We start from the raw sequence: 21,489 nt of genomic DNA, 5'->3' as shown, positions 1-21,489 counted from the left end.
ACCAAACAGCATAAACTAATTACATCTCTGGGATTTTGTTGAGGTTGGCTGAAAAGCAGATCTTCTAGTTCTTCCTTTTTCCTATTCTCTCCTTAACTAAGTCCTGACATGTAAGCAAGGAAGTCTTGGGACTTTGCTGAGTGATTTCCTCCTCCATGTATTCAGCCTGTTCCTCATTCCTATTTCCCCTTCTAAAGTTCAAGTCAACTTGCAGGCACCAATTAAAAAATCAGGCTGGCTCACTGCTTACACTATCTAACGGAAAAGTATTGTTCTACTTTGTCCCCATCTTATGTGAGTACATAGCCAGATGTACAATCCAAAATACTCATCCTTCCTTTAAAGCTCCCAACAGCTTGTTTCCGGTGCATCATTGAGTGGCCTTTTTCCTGTATGTATCCTTTTATTAAGAGATCATCCAGAAAATTTTGTCTTTGTATTCCACTAATTGCTACACTATTTTCAGGAGCATGTGCGGTAGAGATGTCTCTGCTGTGGCACTACATATGGAGAACCTCTGCTAGAAGAGAGATCAGTTTCTTCAAAATAAAGTTTTTACCTATAAATACGCAAGCTTTTGTGTTTGCGTGTGTGTGTGTATTGGGGGGGGGTTTACAAAGGCCTTCCCTAAATTTTGCTATGTTGTTCTAATAATGGTTTGAGATTGAATGTGCCTTAAGTTCTATTTTGCCAGAAAAACAATTCAGCATTCCTGTTTTGTGCCTTTGTTTCCATCCTATGGTGATCCTCAGAGGAACCCATTACAGAGTTTTCTTGGCAAGATTCATTCAGAGGAGGTTTGTCATTGCCGTCCTCTGAGGCTGAGAGTGTGTGAAGTGCCCAAGGTCACACAATCAAGCATTCCTTTCCTTCTGCCACTGCCTGTCATTCCTCCATATCAGTAAAAAGGATAAAAATACAGCACAGAAGACCTTCTTCTGCAGAGGGTGGGGAGCTATTGCTTGGCTTTCAGCACATAGAATAATAGAGTTGGAAAAGACTGCAAGGGCCATCCAGTCTAAACCCCTGCTATTCAGGAACACATAATCAAAGCACTCCATCCAGGCCCTGCTTAAAAATCTCCAGAGAAAGAGACTCCACCACACTGTGAGGAAACATATTCTGCTACCAAACTGCTCTTACCATCAGGAGGTTCTTTCTAATGTTTATGTGAATTCCCCCCCCCCTGCAATTTGAATCTGTTGCTCCATGTACTAGTCTCCAGTGCAGCAGAAAATAAGTCTTCTCCCTCTTGCTTATAACATCCTTTCAGATATTTAATCATGGCTATCATGTCTCCTCTCAGCCATCTTTTCTCCAAGCTAAGCATACCCAGCAGACCTTTGACCATGTTGGTCACTTTTCTCTGGATGTCTCTAGCTTGTCAATATCTCTCTTGAACTGTGATGTCCAGAACACAGTATTCCAGATGAGGTCTGACCAAAGCAGGATAAAGTGGGACTATAACTTCTTCACATTATATATGCCCAGGCTGTTCCTTTCCCAAGCAGGAAAAACTATGCTATCATCATCATCATTTGATACACAACAAGATTAGTACACAGCAAACAAGATCACTGTGCTGGCTGTTTATTGGATCATCACATCACATACTTCCCAAGTGTCTAGGACTATGTAATGCATTGGCAAATAACGTGGCAGATCCAAAGTAGGGAGGCCTGTTGCAGTTGACAGATGGTAATTTTGTCTGTGCTGATTGTTTTCAAGTGCTGGCCAAGGTATTTAGGCACTGCACCCAGTGTGCCAATCACCATTGGGACCACTTGACTGGCTTGTGCCAGAGTGTTTTCTGTTCGATCTTTAAATCCTCGGATCATGGCAGCTTTTCCAGTTGCTTTTCGTCAGCTCTGCTGTCACCTGGGATTGCAACATCGCTGATCTATACTTTGTTTTTAGCACGATTGCGATGTCAGGAGTATTATTATTATTATTATTATTATTATTATTATTAGAGTTCCCTCTTTTTGCATTGCCCAACAAGGGGTTAACTAAACCCTGTTGCAGGAGAGGAACCCAGGCAATGCCTTCCTGTGTGTTGGGGGAGGAGAAAGAAAGAGAGAGAGATAATAAATGTGACACTCTCAGACTATCAGTAGCAAATATTTGAGCTTATCAAATAACGGAGGAAGTCGTTTAGTTACAAATAAACCCAACTCTCATAAAAGGAGTCTCCGCACAAGGTGATTTCATTGAACTGGAGACAGCTAAAGGCCACTCGCAGGCACAAACTCCCACTCTGTGTACACTGGGTAACAGGACTGCAATGATTAATGGCCCACCAAGGGAGGGGGAGGGAAGGGGAGGGGTGGGGAGGCGGCTCTGCATGCAGGGAGTTAGGTCGCTCCAGCTCCAGCTGAGAAATGAAGCCCAGCTTCATATCAGAGCAAGGGCAATAAATAAGCATCTCCGGATTATTGCTAGGAAGTGACTCATCCTTTGGAACGTAACAGGATCTATGCTTTCCCCAGCACCTCCTCCTCCTTCTCCACTCTGCTCTTCTTTCTTTCTTTCTTTCTTTCTTTCTTTCTTTCTTTCTTTCTTTCTTTCTTTCTTTCTTCTGAGTCTCTCAAGCAAAGGCCAGTGTGTCCCAGCAGCTATAGTAGATGTCTCTGCTTGGCACTGACTGTATAAAAGGGAAAGAGAGAGAGAACAAATGTGTGGATGTGATGTGGTTCTGGAATGATACCCTTAAAGTGACAGCACTCTGCAGGAAAAAATCTAAAGCCAAACCAACAACACTGGTGTACTTCAGGCAGCTGAATCTTTACAATTTGCTGCAAGCGTTGCCACATAGAGAAATCACCTAGCACTATTTAACTGCAGTTGAGATTCTTCATTATTCAGGCTGGTACTAGGCCTGTTCCTATGTCGTTATTTTAACCTGGTAACACTTTCATTTTATCTCTGTGCCAGGACAAACTTCACCTGCTACATATCTGCCTGTGAGGTTGCCAAAATACAGCATTATTATTATTTTCTGGCATTTGTTCCTTGCTGCCGAGGAAGCAACAGTGGGCCCCGTTGGCTAGGGGGTCCCACCTTCCTGCCAAAAAAAATTTTTTACAATGAATTTTGCTTATGTGGTGCAATTCTAAATTTGAAGGTGTTCTGTTTCAGACCTAATGATAGAGTTGATAGTTTATGGCAGTGGTTCTCAATCTGGGATTCCCAGATGTTTTTGGTCTAAAACTCCCAGAAATCCCAGTCAGTTTACCAGCTGTTAGGGTTTCTGGGAGTTGAAGGCCAAAAACATCTGGGAACCTCAGGTTGAGAATCACTGGTCTATGGGAGTGCGCCACGAAGCAGACAGCCCAAGTAAGGGGCCTCATAACTTAACTAGTAAAGTGCCTCATTTGTCATAAATCTGGCACTGGAAAGCAGCCAGGCATCAGTGGAAAATAAACTTTTGTTTAATTCAGTACAAAACCAGGAGTAACCAAAGATAGGATTGCTTAAACGACAGCTGGAAAGGGTTCCCTTGAAAGCTTTGTAGGAATTGGGATTTCAGCAGGTATTGTTTGTTACCTGGTTCTATGACAAGCCAACCAGCTGATATTCCCTCTTCTCTTCTTCACCGTTAAAGGTACACATCTAACCAAGGTCCCATTTACACTGCCATATAATGCTGTTTCATAATGTACTTGAACTGCATTATATGGCAGTATAGACTCCTACAATGCAGTTCAAGTCAATTAAAGTGCATTATGAACCAGCATTACATGATAGTTTAGATGGGGCCAAAGTACCACAGGAAACTAGATAATTCTTACATGTACTGCAGTATATATTGATGATACATATTGCTGCAAAATACACACATGCGCAATAGTTCTTCCATTCTCTCATTTTCCCCAAAAAGCTGTCATCTAATTTTAGGAAGTGTTTATGAAGCATTTTAATTACTTTGTAAAACTTCAACTAGAAGGAGTACAGGGGTCACATTCACTAAAGGGAAAGAATTTTACTTAAGAAAACACACGCATGCGCTCACACGCACTCACAAAGGGAGAACAGCATTTTCCATTTGCCTTTGCACATTTTAAACAAATATTTCTTCATTCCGGTATGCAAAATAAGAAATTACAGAGAAAATAACCTCCCATCTTGCTGAATGGAATTGTAATGTTACAATAGAGATACTGTATTTCACTGCATATAATAGTTATATTTCCCCCTTTTTTTGGAGGGTGTGTGTATGACTATTATGTGGGAATTTTTTGTTGTTACAGCAGCTACAGGGCGCCTGTCTCAGCTGAGAAGCCCCATAGCTCCAAGGGGCAGGCGCACAGGCAGGGGGTGTAACTGTTAAGTGAGGAAACAGAAAATACCAAAGGCAGGACCCCAAAAGGGGGAGTGCAACTATTATATAATGGTGACTATTATGCGATGAAACACAGGTAATTACAGGCATGGAGGAATTCAATAGCTCCAAAAAGTATCTCTTTTTGAAACTACAGTAGAGTCTCACTAATCCAAGCTAAACGGGCCAGCAGAAGCTTGGATAAGTGAATATCTTGGATTATAAGGACTGATCAAGGAAAAGCCTATTAAATATCAAATTAGGTGATGATTTTACAAATTAAGCACCAAAACTTCATGTTATACAACAAATCTGACAGAAAAAGTAGTTCAATACGCAGTAAGGTTATGTTGTAATTACTGTATTTATGAATTTAGCACCAAAATATCACGATATATTGGAAACATTGACTACAAAAATGGCTTGGATAATCCAGAGGCTTGGATAAGCGAGGCTTGGATTAGTGAGACTCTACTGTACTTAAATTCCTCAAACCTGAATAATATTAGCTGCCCTATCCACTAAAACAATGGAATTTTCATAAGTGATAAATTGACTCACAACTCATCAGTTAAACAGAGGTGCATCTACACTATTGAATGAAAGCAGTTTGACTTGCTTTAACTGCCATGGCTCAATGCTATGGAATCATAGAAGTTTTACGAGATCTTTGGCCTTATCTCCCAGAATGCTGATGCCTTACCAAACTACAACTCCCATGATTCCATAGCATTGAGTAATGGTGATTAAAGTGGTTTCAAACTGCATGAATTCTATAGTTAGATTCACCTTTGGTTTCTTCTAATTGAGACAAGCATTGAGACCCAATAATCCATTACAGTCAGACATCACCACATGGAACTAAAATATGCTGCAGGCTGTTTTTGTGCTTGTTTTTTGTGGATTTTTTTTAACCCTCATCCACTCCAAACACAACTTTTCTGTCCAAAAATGGGGTAAATAGTTTATATTCCACTGTTTAACATTTTCATTAAAAAAAACTATTTTCAAACTGGAAGGCCCTGTGGTCCCAATAGAAAGATTTGTAAGGCCATGTAGTCCCTGGAAAATAGTTTCCAGATTCAAGGTAGTTGCCTACCTTTGGCCTAAATTATTATGAAAAGCTGGGATTGCAGCATTAGAGGTTGATTCAGAGCAGGCCTGCATAACCTATGGCTCTGCAGGTGTTTAGGACTCCAACTCAAAGGCCCTTTCTACACTGCCATATAATCTAGATTATCCAAGAAGATAATCCCCATTATCTGCTTTGAACTGGACTATATGAGTCCACACTGCCATACAATCCTGTTCAAATCAGATCATCTGGATTTTATTTGGCAGTGTAGAAGGGGCCAAAGAAGACCTAGCCAGTTTGTCCAATGCTCAGGAATTCTGGGAGCTGAAGTCCAAAATACCCGAGGGAGCTCAGGTTGTGCTGGCCTGATTCAGAGAGTAGTCTAGGGTTGTCAGGGTGAAAACTGAGAAGGCTTCTGTATCATGAATTGCTGAGTAGAAGAAGGAATGTCAGTTGGTTTTGCTGAAGCTCATCACTTATTAGACAGATCCCAAGACTGAAATCCTCACATATCAAACCCTGGTGCCAGCATATTATTTCCCCCCTTTTGTATTGAAGGGGAAGTCAAATCTAAACTATAATAAAAACCCAAAGTGTGAATAAGGAATCTCTTTCCTTGCCTCTCCCACCAGGGCTTATGATTTGTTGACAGGATTTAGATGCCACTCTTATTCTGCTCTGGGTCACCTCTCCCATCTTCTACATATTTAGGATTGCTCTCACTGTTTATTACAGAACGGTATACAGCAAAGTAGTTCATAAAATTATAGAATTGGAAGAGACAACAAGCACCATCCAGTCCAGCCCCACATGGCCATGCAAAAAGAAACAGTCAAATCACTCCCAAAAAATTATGATCTAGCATTTGTTTAAAAATTTCAGAGAAGGAGGCTCCGCTCCACTCCACTCGGGCTGGATCCATACTGCCAAATAAGTTTGAACTGTATTATATGGTCAGTCTAAATCAGGGATCCCCAAACTAAGGCCCGGGGTCCAGATGAGGCCCTCCAAGGTCATTTACCTGCCTCTGTCCTAAACTTTAGACTTAGGGTTGACCTAAAGCTAGCTTGTTTTTGGTGGTCTCTTTGCTTACCTATGGTCTTATGAGATCGTCTAGATGGTCTTTGAAGGTCTCTTTGCTTAGCTACAGCGTTATGAGACCATCTAGATGGCTTTTGGAGGTCACTTTCCTTGCCTATGGTCCTATGAGACCATCTAGATGGCCTTTGAGGGTCCCTTTCCTTACCTATGGTTTTATGAGATTGTCTAGATGGCCTTTGGGGGGCCCTTTCCTTACCTATGGTCTTATGAAACCATCTAGGTGGTCTTTGGAGGTCTCTTTCCTTACCTATGGTCTTCTGATGGCCTAATGAGATCATCTAGATGGCCTTTGAGGGTTCCTTTCCTTACCAATGGTTTTATGAGACCATCTAGATGGTCTTTGGAGGTCTCTTTGCTTACCTATGGTCTTATGAGATTGTCTAGATCAGGGGTCCCCAAACTAAGGCCCGGTGGCTGGATGCGGCCCTCCAAGGTCACTTACCTGGCCTCTGTCCTAAACTTTAGACTAAGGGTTGACCCAAGTCTGAAATCACTTGAAGGCACACAACAACTACAATCCTAATTTTGGACTGTTTCATAGGCAGGCCCCCCAACAGTCGGAGGGACTGTGATATCGGCCCTCCACTTAAAAAGTTTGAGGATCGGGTCTAGATCCATATAATGCAGATCCAGCCTCTGAGGCAACCTATTCCACTGTCAAACAAGTCTTACCATCAAGCTCTTCTAAATGGTTTGATGTAATATCTTTCTCTGTAGTTTGAATCCATTGTTTTAAGTACTAGTCTCTAGAGAAAACATTCTTGCTCTCTCCTTAATATTTAAACATATTAGATATCATGTCATCTCTCAAAAGTCTCTCCTACAAGCTAAGCATGCCTCATAAGGCATAGGTTCCAAACATTTTATCATTTTGGTTACCCTCCCCTGGATACATTCCTCCTTGTCCATAAAATTCTTAAATTGTACCCCAAAACTAGACATAGTATTTCACGTGAGGTCTGACTGAAGGAAAATAGAGTGGTATCATTATCTTGCTTCATATAGACACTACACTCCTATAGATATAGCTTAGAATTGTTGTTGTTTATTCGTTTAGTCGCTTCCGACTCTTCATGACTTCATGGACCAGCCCACATTGGAGTTCCCTGTCACCCGTCGCCACCTAGAATATTCTGTGGCTTTGAGTTTTTTTAGCAGCCACATCACACTATGGCTATTCATCTGTTATATCAGGCAGAATTGAAAGAGGTCCAGAAAGTAGCTTCACCTAGTCTTAGAATCTTTAGCAGCATCTCTAATGTATACTTTCCCTATAAATGAGTAGACTGGCAATCATTCCAAAGAAAAATAAATATTTGCAATTACAGCCATGTTTCCAGAGGAGTAAAAGTGGTTCTTATCCCTGACTTAAAGTGACCATTTAGATTAGATGGGAAATGTATCTTCATGACTAATGTCTCTCATCCTCTCACTGGGAACAAAAGCAAGCCTTCACTTCCTATACATGACGCCTGTCATAAAGACAAGAACTTTAGAAGAATGTCTAATGACATAGGGCAATGGAAACATTAAGTGAAAAGACTAAAAATATGGTTCAAAAATAAGGATGTATTATGCTTCTTATAATTTAGTGGGGATTATGTTTAAATCAGAGCAGAACTCCTAAAATAACTCAGGCCCATTGCCTGAAGGACAATACTCACATCTGCTTGCACGACTTGTCTCCAAGTTCACAGTTTCTGTCTTTCCGACAATTCATTTGCAGCTATTTTAAGGCATGACTCATAGAAAATTCAAGGAACGGAGAGTGAGTTAGAGCAGCTATTCTGTGGCAGGTATTATTAATGACCCTATGCTGAGTTTCTGGCAGCTTGCAAGTGTCCAGGTCTTATAATGGACTTAGTGGTAACAGGACATCATCTCCTTTCTGACACATTCTCCTTGTTCCTATGGAAAAGACACTCTTGAGCAAAGTTTAGAAAAGTTCCTTTTTTAAGGATTCTAATTCCTAGAATCTCCCCTTCCCAGATTTTCCAAGCTTTTGCTAAGAAGACCCAGGGGAGCTGTTCCAAGGATAACATATGAAACAAGTCTGGCAGATGCACTGGGCTTAAGAAGGTCAATCAATTCAAGATGTTTTAGTCACAGATGAAAACTTGTATGGTACCTTTTATTGGATATATAAGCAGTGAAATAGATAATATGTGCCTCATGCTGTCCCATGCAAATCTGTGGCATGATGTTCTCTTTGTCATTTAAACATTAGTGCTCTATTCCATTTCCTATGTGTTTTGTCCTATAATTGCCTTTGCCCTAGATCTATGCTTGAAATTTCACTTTGTTTTTCTGTGTTCATTTTGCAAAGAAAGAGCTTGAAAGATATTTTATTTGATTAACGGTCTGTCCTTGAACTACTGGAGATTAATCATTTTGCAGGTTAACGGGAAGGAATTAATTGCTCTAGCTTCACTGCTAGAGTATAAACTAAGTTTGTGGTGGTAGAACAATTGATCTAAGTAGGCATTTGTCCCCTAAAATTTTCTAGACACGCCATCACCATGCCTTATTTAGGGGCCACTGCTTGTAAGGAGCTGCAACCAGAACACGAACAGGGGCAAAGATTGCTGTTGACACAAAAAGATCTCCATCTTATTCAGCATTCACTGACCCTCAACTGCTCACTCTGGCAATTTAAGATTTCTTCTTTACACACTGCAAAACCTTAATATAATGCTTTTATTAAGCTGCTATATGTTCTTTTATTTTGATAAATAGACCATTTGCAATTTTAAAATCTGTTTATAAAACCAGAATTGGAGAAATTGTAGCTTTGAGCTTTTAGTTACATACTTTTATTGATCAGAATTTTATGAATTCCTTTAAAATGTGTTTTATTTCAGGCCTGTTTTTCATGTACCATTGGAAGTTACATAACCATGTTTCTTTTATAACTGTTTGGAAAATGAATACATAAAATGCCTTAAAAGCTGAGAGATGGATTATAGTCAGAGTGTGACTTGTCTGAGATCACCTGGTGGGTTTCTGTAACTCCGGTCTCCCAAAGTCCTAGACCAATATTCAAATTGGTAGACTAGGCTAATTTTGATTTTCATTGCTAATGGACCTTAATTTGTCAAGTCGCTTTAAAACTTGAGACATATATTTCCTGGCATTAATACTCTTATCTCTATTACATTCCACTTGGTTACAAAATGACAAAACAACAAGGAATGGAAAACTGTTGTAATTATCTCCAAGTGCAAATTATGACTTCTGAAATTCAAAATCTGAACGAAATGTTTACAAAAAAAGCAATTACTGACATATGTTTAAATAAAAAACACACACAAATAATCCCATTAAATGGACCAATAAAGTATTGCCACTATTCTACACTTGCTAGTTATACATAATAAATACATAACTAAGGCCCCATCTACACTGATCATTTAACAACATTTCAACCAGTATTGAAGAAAGGGTTTTTACTGTTCTCATAATTCCATAAATCCTGGAACCAGTTTGAGTCCTTCATGGTGATTTCACAAACTCTGATGTTCTGATACATATAACAGTTTCTTTTGCGTACTTTGTGAGAGATTGTTTTCTGGCCATCACAGTTTGGAACTAACTAGCTTCAGATTGCATTAAATACACAGTGTAGATGGGGGGTTTGCAACATTTCCTGGCTTGTTTCCCCAAACCCATCTTATGGCTTCCTTATAAAGGAAGTCTGTACATTGGATGAGAAGGAGGGTGCTTCTAGCTCCCAACTGACAATGAATGAAGCTTCAAAGGATAATTGCAACCAGTTTCTGTTTGAGATTGTTGAAGCCATGCTCTTTGGCAAGAGGGGCTGGAAACATCTCCCTTGTCCCCTAATTCCCAGCTAAACACACCTCCTTTACTCTGTGTGTTTGCTTACTACTAAAGCGGCTTTGGAAGGGTGTTTATGATCACAGCAATAGTGACTACATAGCACTACATATCAGTTTTGATTTGTAACTCTAAGTGATGAATCTGTCACTGCAATATATCCTAGCAAGCACCTCCACTATCTTCTTAATAGGACATGTTTGGCCACTTTACCCGCTCCCTGGACACCAGCAGAAAACTCAGTTACAACACCAGCAAAGGATGCCATCAGGGTTCTGCTACACTTAGAAGGTAAGCAAATGCACAGAAAAACAGCAGTATTTTTCATAGGTTAATGAAAGAGGAACTGGTTAAACTGGAAAAAGAAAGATTGAAATTCATTCTACCCAACTGCTAAAAGGACACAAGCCTCTCTGCTCCTTGGCATCAGTTATCCTACTCATCTTGCAGAAGGCACAGTTTGGAAAAATTAAACATCAATCATTTCTTTCATGTTTTAGTGAATGTACACACGCTGGGGATGAATAACTTTGAAATGCCTTTTATCAAGGGTCCTCAACCCATTTATAATCTACTATCACATACTGAGCCTACTGCACATGGTGGAAAGATAAGCACCACTTGTAACTTGCAAAAATGAGAACTATTGCTGGAATTTAATCATGACTTTTTCCCCTCTCTGTGATTCAAGGACAAGGGCACAGAACATACTTTCAAAAGCAGTCTTAAACAGTTATCGCCTAGATTCTTGAAGTGACATACCAGTAAACTGCCCTAGAGATTGATGCTCAGCAAAATCTGATTAGCTTTCCAGCTTTCCTAGGACTTATTTCATGACATGAGTATAAAATACTATATGTGGCAAAGGATTCTTTCCCCATTCTCCTAGCCCTTCTCCCTTGGGTCATACTCAAAAGCAAAATTATGGGAAAATCAAAAAATAATAGCTAACCCATGAAATCCACTGCCACAAGGCAATGCTAACCTGGACAGCTTCAAACAGGAACTACATAAAATTCATGGAAGATAGGGAGGTATCACTAAGAGTCAGAATGTATATTGCCTCCAGTGTCTAAGTCTGTACACCTCCATATCATAATTCTAAGTAATGAAAAGATGGAAGATTCAAACTTTTCTCATGTCTTTCTGTTGTGGCAATATGTTGGCCACAATGTGAACAGAACCCAAATGATATAGGCCATATCTTTTTACCAGTGATGTACCTACAGATTATGATACATGGATGACACCTTAAACTTTTTGAAAGAAAGGTGGGATAAATAGACAGAAAACATGTTATAATGCAGCAGTTTACTTATTAGAATGGTTATAAAAATATTCAGACTGATGTTGGTTCAGAAAGAAACCAAATATTTCTATTACAGCAAATGGGACTTCTTCTGTAACATATCTCAGAGCACAAATCAACGAAAGAGCCCAGGTGTATCAGTTCTTCCTGCCAAATCTTTTAAAATAAACAAATTCTTCCCATTAATGTGACCCTGTGTTGTGTTACGATGCATTTACCTTAAGAATATAAAAGTACGCTGTTGGATAGGACTGAAGGTCCATTTAGTCCCGCTTTCTGTGCCCCAAATGGGATGTTTACAGGTTTCTCTCATTGGAATGAAGCTTATGTTCCCTTGTATACTCTTGATCAAATTCAGTTCAGAAAAGTACACTTTAGTTAGTTGGGGAATGCAGTCTGCTCTTGAGACCACAGTGCCCTTAGTACATGGCTGTCTCCATAAAAGAAACAGACACCATTCTAGGTATTAAGCACAATTAGACTATGCTTTATCACACATATTATTTCAGTAGCTATTTTTTTTCTCAGCATGTTTCAGTTTGCAGAAGCTAACATTAGATATATTACCATTTCTCTAATAATAATAATAATAATAATAATAATAATAATAATAATAATAATAATTTTATTTCTTACCCACCTCTCCTCATGGCTTGAGGCAGGTTACAGAACAATTAAAACACATAAACACTACAAAAACGCCACAAATACACATATTAAAATGCACCGCTATAAAAGCTACACAAACCATCTCATTAAGTTTCCAATTCTATGCTTTCTCTATTGAAAGCAAGTCCCACTTCAATGGATGTATAGGAATGCACTGTACTTATCCAAGTCTGACTGCAGGTCTCTAATGTTATTTGTGGCTTCAAATCTATTATGGGAATTTCAGAGGCTGGAATGAGTGACTCGCCCAAAGTCACCCAGTGGGGAATGAAATCCTGTCCTACAGAATCATAGTCCTATTATTATTAATAATATCATCATCATCATCATCATCATCATCATCATCATCATTTATACCCTGCCTTTCTCCTCATGGGGTGGCTAACACTCCACACTAAATAAGTTTGAAAGGTGCAATACAAAAGTTAAAAAAAATTAAATAATAGTGTGGTAAAAACAGAATTAAAATACAGTAACTACACTAAAATGTCTTTTAAAACTCATATTCCCCTCAATCCCAGCCAAACTCCCCAAAGCCCACCCCTTACCCTTCTCCAAAAGCCTATAGACATAAAGAGATCTTGACCTGCTTTCCGAAGGCCAGCAGGAATGGGGGCCAATGCTTAAACTACTAACCACTCTGAGACTTGTGTCTCTATACAGCCAATTGTAAATGCTGTCATATGAAATAGCTCAGAGAAATGTTAATTTTGGGAAGATCCTTTTGAAACAAACTGCATTTCCTCAAATAAGACAAAAAGGGTATTTAAGCAGCAGTACAAGGGTTAAAGGGCCTTTGAAAGCTTCAATGCACTTCAGTTTGCAGGGAGGGAGAGACGGACTAGCAGAAAGGAAGAGTCTGTACTACTCGTTCTGGACACTTTTAGATTAATGCATGTCCAGCTGTATTTCCTTGAAGCTGATTAATTTCCATCCCATACTGGAGTCCTTTCAAGCAACAGCTCTACTCTGAACCAGCTACATCTAGGAGTAGAAAATTCAGCACAAGGCGATTTTTAAAAGAGAAATACACTTTAGTTCACTTTTAGTGTCAATTTCATAAGCCTATGGCCAGATAATCTACAAATAAATTGTGTTAACTCACACAAAGATTAGTACTTTAAAGGGGTTTCTTCACAAAGCCATATGTTTTATTTCCATTATCTGTAAAAAGCAAATTTCATACGTCTTGTTTCCTAAAATTTGAATTTGTAAGTACATTTAAACCCAAAGTAGATTCATTAATCAAAATGTATATTTCAGCATTGTTGTAGAAATGGAAAATATGTTATGAATAAAGGCAATAGAATGAATATCTCCAACCATATATATTCTCAAGCCATCATTCACTGCTTAGGCTTGATTCTAAAAAAAGGAAAACCAGTACCCTGTGGCAGTAACCATTGTCATCCGCAGTCATCACCATAGGATATCACTAGTGACCGAGTATGATTGCTTTCCAAATGTAGGGATCCTGGTGGTGGATCTGTAGGTGATTATAGAGACCTAATCTGGATCCACATATTATTTTGCAGGGCTTTCCAGATCTCGGTGTCTCTGCCACAGTTTTTAAGGTTAGCTTTAAGATCACCTTTAAATTTCTTTTGCTGTCCACCAACATTCCAATTTCCATTCTTGAGTTGACAGAAGTCATCCCTAAAATGGCCCAGAAGTCTGTCACCAGGGCTGTTGCTATTGCCCCATCATTTCTGCTTATTTCGGTGGAAGGTCAATTCCAGTCTTAGGTTTACTCTACAATATAGAATGAATGCAGTTTGGCACTACTTTAACTGCCATGGTTCAATACTATAGAGAATTAGGATTTGTAGTTTGATGAGGCACCAGTATTCTTTGGTAGAGAAGTTGTTAAACTACAACTCCTATGATTCCATAGCATTAAGTTAAAGTGGTGTCAAACTGTGTTTATTCCACAATGTAGATGCACCCCAGGGCCCTTTTTACACTGCCATATAAAATCCAGAATATTTGCTTTGAACTGGATTATATGACAGTGTAGACTAATATAATCCAATTCAAAGTAGATAATGTGGATTATTTGCTTTGATAATCTGGATTATATGGCAATGTTGAAGTGGTTTGGGTGCATCTACACGTGGATATTCTCACTCAGTTTTGGATCTACCCAAGATTATTACAGGTTCCCTTCTACCATCATTTGAAATAATGTGGTCCATAAAAAAGAGTTCTCAATCTTTGTGGTTCACCTTTGGTGGAAAGAAGAAACATTTTACCACCTACTGAGAATGTATAAGCCCACCTCCAAACATTGGAGCTACTCTTTAGGGGAGTGCGGAAGAGCAAGAAATTACTCCTCTGGTGTCTTTTCTCAAACATCAGGGTCTGGGGAGAAATCTCAGAGCCCTGTCAATAAATATCTCAGTGGTTCAGTATTACAACATCATGAATCAAGAGTCATTTCAGGATTTCATCATATGATACATTCTATAATATATGTGGTTTGTATGATGCCATGCTCTTTCCTTGGACATCATATCAACTGTTAAGGAGGATAAAGTGAAGGGTCAAGCTGCTATAATTGAGAGGAAATACTGAAAATTCCTTCAATTGCATCCTTTCCCAAAAATGCACACCCTTTTCTTGACAACTCCTATATAATGTGATAAAAAATACAGGCTTTTCACATTCTAGACTGTGTGTCAGTGATCCATGGTAATCTGAGCCAAGCAAAAATGCTAGGGGAAAACAATACTGTATCACAAATTGTCGGGTGAAAGACAGCTGGAAGCAAAGGGGTTAAAACAAGAGGAAAGAGCTTGTTGCCTTGTAAAGATAACAGAACTTAGGGACCATGGACAGATGTTCCATGTGGAGGCACTTAGCTTTATGGTCCCACCTGTGTTCATTTAATACCTTTAAAAGCCATCTCCTGCTCATTTCTGTAAGTAGATAGGGCAATTGAAGGGGTTTTAGGCACTTTTCCTCTGTCTTTCTCTCTCTTAAATGCAGCCATTGATACAATGTCTGTATGTCATTGGCAGGATGTGTACTGCCATTGCAGAGGGCAAAAGCATGGTTTAAATTGTCCTTTCAAAGTAAGACAATGTGATTGCTGTTTTGATTGCTATATATATTACTAAGGGCACATCAGTCCTTCATATAATGGAGTGTAACTGCATTGAATTGCATTATATGAATCTATACTGCCAAATAATGCAGTCTAACTGCATTATATTAATCTATACTGTAATATGATGCAGTTCAATGCAGTTAAGCTGCATTATGGAATTGCATTATATGGCAGTGTAGATGGGGCCTAAGACACAAACAGGGACAACTAATTTCAAACCAGAAGGCAAACAACTGTCAGTTACATGACTGTAACTTAGAGTTCTTCTGATGAATTTCTTGTTACATCTTTGAAAAGTGAATGTGAAGTACGTGGGTGTAAAAGATCTGTATGTTAGCATAATCTCAACAGTGATACATACACACACACAGCAGCCTCAAATACAAAAGAAGATCCAACCAGTCCATCCTCCAGGAAATAATGCCTGGCTGCTCACTGGAGGGAAGGATATTAGAGGCAAAGATGAAGTATTTTGGCCACATCATGAGAAGACAGGAAGCTTGGAAAAGATCATGACGCTGGGGAAAATTGAAGGAAAAAGGAAGAGGGGCCGACCAAGGGCAAGATGAATGGGTGGTATTCTTGAAGTGACTGACTTGACCTTGAAGGAACTGGGGTGGCCATGGCTAACAGTGAGCTCTGGTGTAGGCTGGTCCATGTGGTCACAAAGAATCAGAAGCAACTGAACGAATAAACAACAAAACTAGTGAGTACATAATATTTTAGAATAGGGGCTGGTAAACTTTCTGACTGCAAAGCTGAATTCCATTTATTTACTTACTTACTTAATTTTTGTCCCACCTTTCTCCTAATACAAGGACTCAAGGTGGCAATTTGGTAGGAGTTTGTGGGGGGGGGGGAGTGTCAAGATGAGCCAAAGTATGTAAAGCAGAACTAAGGGTCCTTCCAGACAGGCCCTATATCCCAAGATCTGATCCCAGTTTTTCTGTTTATCCCAGATCATCTGGAAGTGTGAACTCATATAAGCCAGTTTAATGCAGAAAACCTGGGATCAGATCCTGGTATATAGGGCCCTAAGAAGAGAGTAGGCAGAGTCCAAGTAAAGTGGGCAGGTTCTGCTGCACATCTTACCAATTTGGATGTTTTCCTTTCAAGCATACAAAATGGCTAGCAAAGAATAACTCAGGCTCCTTCCATCGAGCTGTATAAAACTGGATTATATGGCAATGTGGACTCAGATAATCCAGTTCAAAGCAGATATTGTGGGTTATCTGCCTTGATATTCTGAGTTATATGACTGTGTGGAAAAGCTCTCAGTTCCATACGACCTTTTGCAAAGCACACCTCAGTTCCCTGCAAAGAATAGTTTCAAAACTCTTTGAAAACCGTATCTTTAAAATTTAAATGCCCCTAGGAACTCTCTTATCTCAGTAAGTGGAGATAACAGCAAAAGAAACTTGCAAGTCGGATGGAAAATTTCCATGGGTCACATCTTCCATTAGGCCATAGTTCTGCTTTACAACTCTCTGGTCTGACAATTAACTGCATAAATTGCTATCCACACAAAATTCCCATTCTAAAGAACACACATCACACAACCAGAGGGTGGAGCAGGGCCATGCCAGTAGCTTTGCTCACAAAGTTGACCATGGCCCTCTGCTGGCTGCTGGCTTGAAAGAGCCCAAGTGCCTGGAAACATGTGATGCTTTCCTCTATGTTTGGCAATCTTGACTAGTGTCACAAACTGTTGTTAGAAGCTATGCTATGGAATCTTCCAACATTATTTTGACAGAATTGTATGATTTGTAGTTGCATGGCAGAGTTATGTGTATTTTGTAATGTGAAAATCAAGATTTTAAAAGAAAGAAAGAAAAGAAATTCCTCATCTCCTAGCCTTTCAAATGAAATACTTTCCAATTGTATCAGTTTCTGCATTTGGTTGTTAGTTCGCAAAGCCTGGTTTATGCATGCCTCATTTGATGGCTGTAGTGATGCATTTGGAGTCTGTTATTGCTTTGTTCAGATTGGGAATTTGTCCAGTTTATTATGATCGGATGTAATTTGAGTTTAGTATCATTTCCTTGGGAAGTTCTTCAGGGGCTCAGAACATTCCCCAGTCATTAGAAAAAGAAGATCTTGTTGTACAGTTCAGGCATTACCTTGAATTCTAGGGCAGAGAGATGTAAGATTTTCCACGCCTATCCATGCTATTCACATGTTAATGTTCCATATGTGCAACTTAACATGCACACAGATCTTTCAGTTCTATGTTCATACATCGATAGGACTCTGTGATGAGGCATTTGGCTATTTCAACATTCCTGATTCCAAAGAGGAAAAGACTTATGTGTATACAGTGGACTTTTGTAGGCTACGTGAAAACATTAAGCTGAACATGTGGAAGTAAGAAAGAAGGAGAGCACATATAAATCCATTTTCCAGGCTCTCCTACAACTGGAGCATTACCATTTTAATATCTCAAGAATAAGAGAGGAATAGAGGCCACACTGTCACAACAATCTGGTATATTTTGTGTGATAGAAATGCAACAATGACGAAATGGTCTAGAACCTGGAGGTATAAAGCCTGGGAGTACACAAACACAGGGAAGAAAAAGGCTTGAAGTCTTTGACATGTACTGAGGACATGAATCTAGACTTACATATGCCTATAGCTGGCTGGTTGAAATCAATGGAACTTCAGCTACCCGTGACTAACATGTTCCATTGAGATAAATGTATCTCCTCTAGGTAAAGCCAAATACAACCCAATGTCACAGAGAACACAAAAGGCTTTCTGAATTTTGGAACAAACATGGAAAACAGATGCATATATTTGCTTGTTTTAAAAATGAAAGTAGATTGCATTTCATGGGCCCATTCAAAATCAAGCTGAAGCGGGTGGTTGCTTGACATTAAGGTGTTGATGACACATTGTCTGTATGAATGGGTCATGAGAGACCTAAAATCACTAACAGTTTTAGCTCCCTCTCCAAACATGGTGTTTTCCAGTAAACCATTCACACATTTAGCTATTAATCAGCAAGTTTAGAGAAATAGATATCTCTTTCTCCACAGTTGTTTTATTCCAAAACAACGATTTGGGAAAAACAAGGTCCCCTCTAGATTATACATTCATAGGTACCCCACCATGATTTAAGGTAAAAGATCCTACCCATTCAAGAATGTGTAGTTTGTGGATGTGTCCTACAGATTTTATCATAGTAATCTTTGCTCTTTTTGAATGTTTATCACAGAGAAAGGAACATGTAGACCTTCAAATGTAATTGGAGGGCAACCACAGAAATCCTAGAAGTTTTGGTCCAACAACATCCTTGTTTTATATAAAAATATCCAATGGGATGATACCTGTGCATTGCACTTTCCAACAGAAGAAACACAAGAAGCTTCCACTTGATCTCTATGAGTGGGAGAGAAGAAGAGTTTTGCTTTATCTTAAGAATTCTGTTTTTGGAGCAGCATCTTATGGGTTAAACTGCCAACTAAGGAACCCTAGAGGTTGCCTCTCCCTTGTATCATTCCTCCAATGATCCTTTGAGCAGCTGGCAAGTCGAAGAAGCTGACTAGTGGCTGGAGCGGAAGGCAACAGATGGCAAGTTAAAGATTCCTTTGGGAATTGGTCCCTTTGACAGTGCATCTATAAATAATACATTGAATTTTGACTATTCTTCCTGTGAGTAGGGGTTGTTTCAAAAACTCATTTCCAAACACCCTTCTTTCTTCTTGGTCTGTTTTCATAACAAAAATATCTCCAATGAAATTACACAGGAAGGCATCCACATCCTACACAATTTCCCTTTATGCTAAACTCAGAAAAATTTGTAGTCAGCCACTACACCCACAGTGTGAACCCCATGCTCCAGGAAAAGGAATTTTTGTGCACTCATTCATACAGCAGGCATGCATACTGCATACATCTACCCAACTTTATTACTCAGCAACAATTAGGTGATGCTTCACATACTATCATTATTTCACTATTAGTCCTCCTTTACTCTGAAGAGCTCAGGATGGAATTTATTGTTTCCTCTATCTTTACAACAGTTTTACAAGATAATTTAGCATGGGAGGCACTGACTAGCTCAAAGTCACCTAGTAAACTCTTTGGCTAAACAGGGAGTCAAACCCAGGCCTCTGTGTTGTAATCATGCAGTGTTCCAAAAGCCACAACATACTGGCTCATAAGAATATAAGTGAAGGCCAGCTGGATTGGGCAAAGACACTGCCTAATTCAGCACACAGTTCACAATGTGGCCAACCAAATGTCTCCAGGAATATTGCAAGCAGGAAATTAACAGAATAGCACCCTTCCTCTGTATTCCCCAGCAACAGAGAGTCTTACTAAATAGAACCCCTAGTTTCACTTATCTACATCTGTCAAAATATGTCCTTTTTATAAATGTCCTATGTCCTCCAGGTATGCTTCTGTTGGAAATCACCATAGAGTCTTGCTGGAGAACCAAGCAAAGTCCTGGAGAGGATATTTATTTATTTATTTATTTAATTTATATACCGCTCTTCTCCCCCAGGGGGACCCAGAGCGGTCTTACATAATGGCAAGATTAATGCCACGTATAATACAAAATATAGTAAAACAAACACACTTAAAAACCAATATTATACCCCATTTAAAACAGTAAAGCACTGTGTGGCCATTACAACAGGGCCAGTAGCATTGGGCCAAAAGTCAGAGCCAGTCTGTATTCAATTACACATTAATCCAGCGAATACATCAGATTATATCGACCGTATCTTAGGATGGGCCAAAAGCTTGGTCCCACAACCAGGTCTTCAGCTGCTTCCTAAAAGACATGAGTGAGGGGGCTTCCCTAATCTCCCTTGGCAAGGAGTTCCACAGCCGCGGAGCCACCACCGAAAAAGCCCTGTCCCTCGTTCCAGCCGAATGCACCTGTGACGGCGGCGGGACCGAGAGCAGGGCCTCACTGGAAGATCTTAATCTGCGGGGCGGCTCATAGGGGGAGATACGTTCGGAGAGGTAAGTTGGACCAGAGCCGTTTAAGGTTTTGTAGGCCAAAGCCAGCACTTTAAATTGTGCCCGGAAGCTAACAGGCAGCCAGTGGAGCTGCTTCAACAGAGGAGTTGTATGCTCCCTGTACGGCGCTCCAGTTAATAACCTGGCTGCGGAACGTTGGACTAGTTCCAGCTTCCGAACAGTCTTTGAAGGCAACCCTACGCAATAGTCCAATTGCGTGTAACCAGAGATGTAACCAGAGCGTGGACCACCGTGGCCATGTCAGGCTTCCCAAGGTATGGGCGCAGTTGGCGCACAAGTTTGAGTTGTGCGAAGGCCCCCCTGGCCACCGCCGAAACCTGGGGTTCCAGGCTCAGCGATGAGTCCAGGAGGACACCCAAACTGCGAACCTGCGCCTTCAGGGGGAGTGCGACCCCATCCAGCACAGGCTGTAACCCTATACCCTGTTCGGCCTTACGACTGACCAGGAGGACCTCTGTCTTGTCTGGATTCAACTTCAATTTGTTCGCCCTCATCCAGTCCGACACAGCAGCTAGGCACCGGTTCAGGATCTGGACGGCCTCCTTGGAAGCTCTATCTTTTATATTTTATATTTTAATTATTATTTTTATTATTTTATTTTACTAAACTATATGAAATTGAAGGCAAAACCTACATGAACTTGTGAACTTTAATAACCTCTTGAGCAATGTCAGACCTACCAGATACTCTTTCCACACTTTGTGTGGGAACTAGAGATGAGATATAATCTGTTGGACAAAAAATCTTCCTACATGCCAGTGGGATGCCATCCGCCTGCCACCCAGAACTCCCCCTTTGGTGATCTCAGCTATCCCCAGGACAAAGGTTTAGAAAGAAACTTTGATTCCACCCCCATTACCAATAGATATTTCTGGGACCCTATCTTTATCTTCCCACAATGGGAGGATGTCTAAGAATCCAACGCTCATTGTCTTTGCATCCAGGATACAGAATCTGCATAATCCTATCATTCATCTTTTTGGACTTTCTTGGTCTCCAGCATTCTATTGCTATGCACCCAAAGGTTGGCATAGCCCTAGAGACCTCTCTGCCCCAAAACCCACCTCTTTTAT

General features: G+C 40.0%; 1 long non-coding RNA gene across 1 annotated transcript in view; it reads right to left on the bottom strand.

The window, feature by feature from the left end:
• Positions 1-608: 608 nt before the first annotated feature.
• LOC134297581 (uncharacterized) overlaps positions 609-21,489 on the bottom strand; it is a 47,292-nt gene continuing 26,411 nt past the window's right edge. The window contains exon 3 of the long non-coding RNA XR_010004378.1: positions 609-2,644. This is a non-coding gene — a long non-coding RNA (uncharacterized LOC134297581). The remainder of the gene's footprint in view (positions 2,645-21,489) is intronic.

The sequence above is a fragment of the Anolis carolinensis genome, chromosome 3 (genome assembly GCF_035594765.1).
Source record: "Anolis carolinensis isolate JA03-04 chromosome 3, rAnoCar3.1.pri, whole genome shotgun sequence".
NCBI lineage: Eukaryota > Metazoa > Chordata > Lepidosauria > Squamata > Dactyloidae > Anolis > Anolis carolinensis.
This window is presented reverse-complemented; position numbering and strand designations above follow the sequence as displayed.